The sequence below is a fragment of the Elephas maximus genome, chromosome 10 (assembly GCF_024166365.1).
Source record: "Elephas maximus indicus isolate mEleMax1 chromosome 10, mEleMax1 primary haplotype, whole genome shotgun sequence".
NCBI classification, from domain to species: domain Eukaryota; kingdom Metazoa; phylum Chordata; class Mammalia; order Proboscidea; family Elephantidae; genus Elephas; species Elephas maximus.
In genome coordinates this window covers 40,013,723-40,020,683 of record NC_064828.1, presented here as the reverse complement: position 1 = coordinate 40,020,683, position 6,961 = coordinate 40,013,723, and the positions used below count along the sequence as shown (strand labels likewise).

The 6,961-nt window shown below is 34.2% G+C and overlaps 1 non-coding gene across 1 annotated transcript; it reads right to left on the bottom strand.

Annotated features, from left to right (window-relative positions):
- Positions 1 to 1,747: 1,747 nt before the first annotated feature.
- Positions 1,748 to 1,854, bottom strand: LOC126084902 (U6 spliceosomal RNA). The gene has a single exon (XR_007519132.1). It is a non-coding gene; the product is annotated as a U6 spliceosomal RNA (small nuclear RNA).
- Between the last annotated feature and the right edge of the window lie 5,107 nt (positions 1,855 to 6,961).

The window sequence follows — 6,961 nt, the reverse complement described above, 5'->3', positions numbered from 1 at the left end:
AGAAGCTCATTAGCATTTTCTCTTTGTCCCTAGAGTTCTGAAATTGCATAATGATATGCCTTGATGAATTTTTTTTTAAACAATGTTATCGAGATACATTTCACATACTCTAAACTCACCCATTTAAAGTGTCCGATTTCTTATTTTTTCTGTATATTCACAGATACATGAAAACTATCACCACAGTCAATTTAGAACATTTTCATCACCTCAAAAAGAAACCCTGTACACTTCAGCTATCACTCACTATACCCCTACCACCCAATGCGAAATAACCATTATTCTACTTTTTGTCCCTGTAGACTTTTTTATTCTTGGCTTTCATATGAATGAGATAATATAATATATGGCGTTTTGTGACTGGCTTCTTGCACTCAGCATGATGTTATCAAGGCTTATCCAAGTTGTAGCATTGCTTTTCATGACCGAATAATATTTCATTGTATGAGTATACTACATTTCTTTATCCATTTATCAGTTGTTGGGCATTTGGATACTTTCCACTTTTGGTTATTATGAACAATGCTGTTATAAACATTTGTGTACAAGTTTTTGTGCGGACATATGTTTTTATTTCTCTTGGTTTACATATCTAGGATTGGAGTTGCAGGTCATGTGGTAACTCTGTTTAACCATTTGAAGAGCTGACAGACTGTTTTCTAAATTGACTATACCAGTGTACATTCCCACCAGCAATGTGGGAGAGTTTCAATTTCTCTACATCCTCATTAACAATTATTATTATCTTACCTTTTTATTCTACCCATCCTAGTGTGTGTGAAGTGACACCTCATTGTGATTTTGATTTGCATTTTCCTGATGACTAATGATGTGAAGAAGTATCTTTTCATGTGTTTACTGGTCATTTGTCTTCCTTGGAGAAATGTCTATTCAGATCCTTGGCCCATTTTTTAATTAGGTTGTTTGTTTTTTTGTTATTGCGTAGTAAAAGTTCTTTATGTGTTCTAGACACAAATCCCTTGTTAGGTATATGATTTACAAATATTTCTCTCATTCTATGGGTTGTGTTTTTACTTCCTTGATATCTTTTGAAGCAAAAACTTTATAATTTTGGAAGTGCGATATAAATATTTTTTTCTTTTGTTGCTTGTTCTTTCATGTCATATCGAAGAATCCTTTGCTCTGTTTTTCCAGTACTAAAAGTAGAAGGTTAAGTGATTGAATTAAGATCCTTCTTCTTTCTTAATGTAGGTATTTAAAAATATATAAATTTCACTCTAAGCATCTCTGTAGCAACATTCCGTTAAGTTTTGACATATTGTGTCTTTATTTGAATTGATTTCTAAGTGTTATCTGATTTTTTTTTTTGATTTCTTTTTTGACTCAGTGGTTATTCAGAAGTGGTTTGTTTAATTTCCACATATTTGTAGGTTTTCAATATTTTTTCCTGCTATTTATTTCTACTTTTTAAATTGTAGTCGGAGAACATACCTTGTATTATTTCTATCCTTTTAAAATTTATTTATTTATTTATTTATTTATTTATTTTTAACAATTTACCTTTTGGTCTATAATGGAAATATTTTATGTACACTTGAGAAGAATAGGTATGAAATTTTTTTTTTTTGTAATCGGGCTATTTTTTTTTTTAATTGTTGAGTTTTAAGAGTTCTGTATGTGTATATATTCTTTTATTTTCCTTCCTTACTTTATTTTTTTTTTCTTTTTATTGTGCTTTAGGTGAAAGTTTACAGTTCAAGTTAATTTAAAAAATACATATATTGTTAAAAATATGGAAAGCTTCATGAATTTGGGTGTCACCCCTGAGCAGTGGCCATGCTAATCTTCTCTGTGTAGTTCTGATTTTAGTATATTTGCTGCCAAAATGAGCACTCGGTATATTTTGGATATAAGGCCTTTATCATATACGTGTTTTGTAAATGTTTTCTCACCATCTGATTTGTCTTTTCCTTGTCTTAAGAGTATCTTTCACAGAAGTTTTTAATTTTAATGAAGTACTTTTTTTTTTTTTTTTAATTAATTGTGCTGTTGGTGTTTTATCTAAAAGGTCATTGCCAAATCCAAAGTCACCTATACTTTCATCTAGGTAATCTTCTAGAAAGAACCCCTGACTGCACAGTGGTGGTTAAGTGCTCAACTGGTAACCGAAAGGTCCGAACCCACCAGCAGCTTCGCAGGAGAAAATACCTGCTGATCTGCCCCCATAAAGATTCCAGCCTGGGAAACCCTATGGGGAAGTTCTACTCTGTCTCATAGGATCCTTATGAGTTGGAATCAACTCGACGGCACACAACAGCGATCTTTTAGAAGCTGTATAGTTTTGTATCTTAACTTTAGGTTTAAGATCCACTTAGAGTTAATTTTTATGTAAGCCCTGCATGTAGATTCTTTTTTTTTTTTTTTTTTGCATGTGGATGTCCTGTTGTTCCAGCACTTTCTCCATTGAAATGTCTTTGCTCTGTTGGCAGTCAACTGGCAAAGAGCAATTAACCATATTTGTGGGGGGTCTTTTTCGGACTCTCTATTCAGTTCCATTGATCTATTTGTCTATTCTTTCACCAATAGCACACTGTTGATTATGCTAGTGTTGTAGTAAGTCTTGAAGTTGAATTGTATCAGTTCTTGGACTCAGTCTTTGAGTCAGGCTTCTTTAACTTAGCGTAATGTTTTTGAGATTAGCCCATGTTGTTGTTTTATAAGTAGTCTGTTCCTTATTCTTGCTGAGTAGTATTCATTGTGTGGATATACCACAGCTTACTTATCCATTCACAAGTTGTTGTACATTTGGGTGGTTTTCAGCTTTGTAGGTGAATAAAAGCTTTTGAATAAATTTTCCATAAATGTTTACATACACGTCTTTGTGAAAGTATGTAGTTTTACCTCTCTCAGATGAATATTTAGAAGTGGCTGGATGTTTAACTTTATAAAGTTTTCCACTGTGATTGTATCATTTTGTGTTCTCAACTTTTGTACTGAGCAGCCTCTGGCCTTTTAAATTTGGAAACTCATGTTTTTGTTTAAAGAATTGTGTTATAGTACGTCTTTGAAAATGTCATTTTTTCTCTTTCCTTCTCTCTATGCAGAAATTTCATTAACTTGGATGTTACCTCTTCTGTGTGAACATTTCAGTTTTATAATTTTTTTTTCGTGGATCAGAAAAGATATTTCTTTAGAAACCTACAGTGTTTTCACCCTCTTTACTGGTTTGTAGGGGAGACCAGTAAATTCTAATTTATATGTATATCAAACTAAAATGCCGGCTTTCTTTCTATTAAAATTCTCCTAATCAAAAAAATTGAACAAAATAATTAAAAACATGCAAAAGAGACTATTTTGTATTTTTTGCAATAAGATTAACATATTAACACAAATGGTATACTCATTACATTTTATTTATTATCATTTATTGTATTTTATTTGGGTTTTCAAAGTTCCAATTGTTATTCTGTAATGGTATTTGCTTTTTTGATGTATTTTTTTTAAGCAAAATTGGCTTAAAGTGTGAATATACTGGCTATGCTCTGTTCCTTTAGAGTGAGTAGAAACAACACAGTTGCACAGCCATTTCCATAGAAAAATATCAAACTTCATAAACAATTAAATAGATTAAAGCATCATCTTCTTAAGAGATGTGCTTATTGAGAGTCTGGGGAGTTAAATACTGCATTTCCATTAAAATGACTGAGATATTTTGCATGTAGTTTCCGACCTCCCTTGATGAACAATCTGCTTTTCCTATTGAATTTGAAGAAAGGGAATAATTCCATAGTTTAAAGAGTACCTAGCAATCTTGTCAACACAGACTTTCTCTCATTTTAAATACAGTATTATGAGGATTTCTGAAATTCTAACTGAATAACAGGTGTTCCTCTTTTACATTTTACTCAGATATGTCTATTGCTCCGGTGCAAAATATTAATTCTAGTTCTTATACTGAATTGCGACCAGTCTGCTTTTATAAAAGCTAACCCTAAGTTTTTATTTTTCATTAACTTTAAGAAAATTCAGTATCCTGAATTATTCGACTTCCTTGGTGAAAGAAATCAAATTTTTCTATCACAGAGTTGTTTCATGGCAAATAACATATTAGAAATTTATGAAACAAAAATAATTAAGAAAGGAAAACTTTCTTTTAACCCACTTTTTCTATACCTTCCATTGAGGAAAATTTTAAAAGTCCTGAAACCTAGTCTAGCTCACTAACATTTATTGTTTGACCAGATTCTTTTTTATTTCTTTTTTGCCCACTTTATGCTCACGTGTATAGCAAGTTTATCATGAGTTTTGTGGATAGCATGATTAAAATGTGCAGTTTACTTGAGGAAGACCAATACATTATTTTCAACACTTTGTGACTCTACATTAGAACTTCAATGTGGAATCCTCAATTATATTTATGTCTCACCTTATATTCCCTTGACCCACCTGAGTTAGCTGAGGTTGTTGATAACTTCTGCCTTAGTTCTCTTGTATTGTTGTAAAAAAAAATATTGCAGCTGGGTGCCTTTAAAACACAGAAATTTGTTTTTCACAGCTCTGGAGGCTAAGAGTCCAAGTCAGGGTCTTGGACATGCTGATCCCTTCCTTGATACCTTGGTTTGTACATAATCCTCACATGGCATCTGTCTTTACCTTGGGTATGCATGTGCCTCTGTGTTCATTCTACTCTTTTTATAACTCATAAGTGGTTAGGTGGAGAATCCAGCCTACACTGGTATAACCTTAACTGATTGACTGATTAGATTTAGAACACACATATTAAGATCTAATTAACATAACAAACAAAACCCTATAGTTATCTACAGGTATATGGGTTAGGATTCCAACACATACTTTGAAGTTGGGGGCACAACTTAATCAAGCATAACTTCCTATTTAAATGCCTGCCTCTCTCAGCTTTTCTGGTGGGGGCTAGGGAAAGGCTTTCTCAGATAGTGAAATGGTTTGCTTGTTGCGCCCAACTAGAACTGAGAAGACTGAGGGATTCACTGCCCCAGGGAGGCAACACTCAAACAATGGGGGAAGAATGTTGGTGGAATAAAGCGTCAGCCTCCCCATCCTCTGGTGGGGCAATTCAGAGGTGTGTTCCATTTGGTAAGTATCTCAGAAGGTACCCTGTGTTTGAGCACTGATTGATCACAATGATAACCTACTCATTTATATGCTTTCTTGGCTTTTCTCCATTCGTTGTCTCATGTTTCTTAGTTGCACACACGTATTTCTTTGCATTACATCCTAAATAAACTACTTGTACCCACTCCTTGTTTCAATGTCCAATTTAGGAGAAATCTTGATTAAAGCAACTACAGAGAATTATTCCCTTTATCATTCCTAAAGCACTAAAAGATAATAAAAAAAAAAATACTCAGTAAAAATAATGCAATTTTCTCAATGGAAGCAATTTGAGTTATCTGGATATTATTTTAATTTTCTAATTATTTTGCATGAGTATATTGAAGATTATTAATTTTACAACATAACCCATTAGTTTTGTACTTTGTGTAAAGCAATATTGAAGCTAGCATCTGTGTAAATATCTCAATCACTCTGAATGTCATAGTTGGGTCCTGATTTAGAGACCCAAGCTTTTATCATAGGTCATTCTGTATGGCTTGGATTTCTTCTTTTTTTTTTTTATGCTTTAGATGAAGGTTTACAGAGCAAATTAGTTTCTCATAAAACAGCTAACACACATATTGTTTTGTGACGTTGGTTGCCAAACCCATGATGTGTCAACACTGTCCCCTTCTCAAACTTGGGTTTCCCATTACCGCTTTTCTGTCCCTTCCTGCCTTCTTGTCCTTGCCTGGGCTGGTGTGTCCATTTAGTCTCATTTTGTTTTATGGGCCTGTCTAATCTTTGGCTGAAGGGTGAACCTCAAGAATGACTTCAGTACTAAATTAAAAGAATATATGGGAACTATACTCTCAGAATTTCTCCAGTCTCTGTAAGACAAGTAAGTCTGGTCTTTTTTTGTGAGTTAGAATTTTGTTCTACATTTTTCTCCAGCTTTGTCTGTGACCCTCTATTGTGATCCCTGTCAGAGCAGTCAGTGGTGGCAGCTGGGCACCATCATGTTGTGCTGGACTCAGTCTGGCGGAGGCTGCGGTAATTGTGGTCCCTAAGTCTTTTGGACCAATCTTTCCCTTGTGTTTTGGTTTTCTTCATTATTTCTTGCTCCAGACAGTGTGGGACCAGTGGAGTATCTCAGATGGCCACTCACAAGCTTTTAAGACTCCAGACGCTACCCACCAAAGTAGGATGTAGAACATTTTCTTTATAAACTATGTGATTCCCCCAAGACCATGGTTCCCAGCCCTTAGCCTAGTAATTCAGTCCCTCAGGGAGTTTGGATGTGTCTATGAAGCTTCCATGATCTTGCTTTGTACGAGTTGTCTGACTTCCCCAGTATTATGTACCATCTTACCCTTCACCAAAGTTACCACTTATCTATTGCCTAGTTAGTGTTTTTCTTTCCCTAGCTCTCCTCTCCCTCGTAACCATTAATGATTGTTTCTTTCTGTGTGTAAACCTTTTCATGAGTTTTTATGATAGAGGTGTCATACAGTAGTTGTCTGTGATTGACTTATTTCACTCAGAATAATGTACTCCAGATTCCTCCATGTTGTGAGATGTTTTGCAGATTCATCCCTGTTCTTTATTGTTGGTTGGTATTCCATTGTGTGTATGTACCATAATTTGTTTATCCATCCATTCATCTGTTAATGGCATTTAGGATGTTTCCATATTTTTGCTGTTGTGAATAAAGCTGCAATGAACATGGTGTGAATATTACTATTTGTGTGATGGCTCTTATTTTTCTAGGATATATTGCTGGGAGTGGGATTGCTGTATTAAATGGTATTTCTATTATTAGCTTTTTAAGAAAGCCTCATATTGTTTTCCAAAATGGTTATACCATTTTTCATTCTCTCCAGCAGTGCACAAGAGTTCCAATCTCCCTGCAACCTCTCCAACA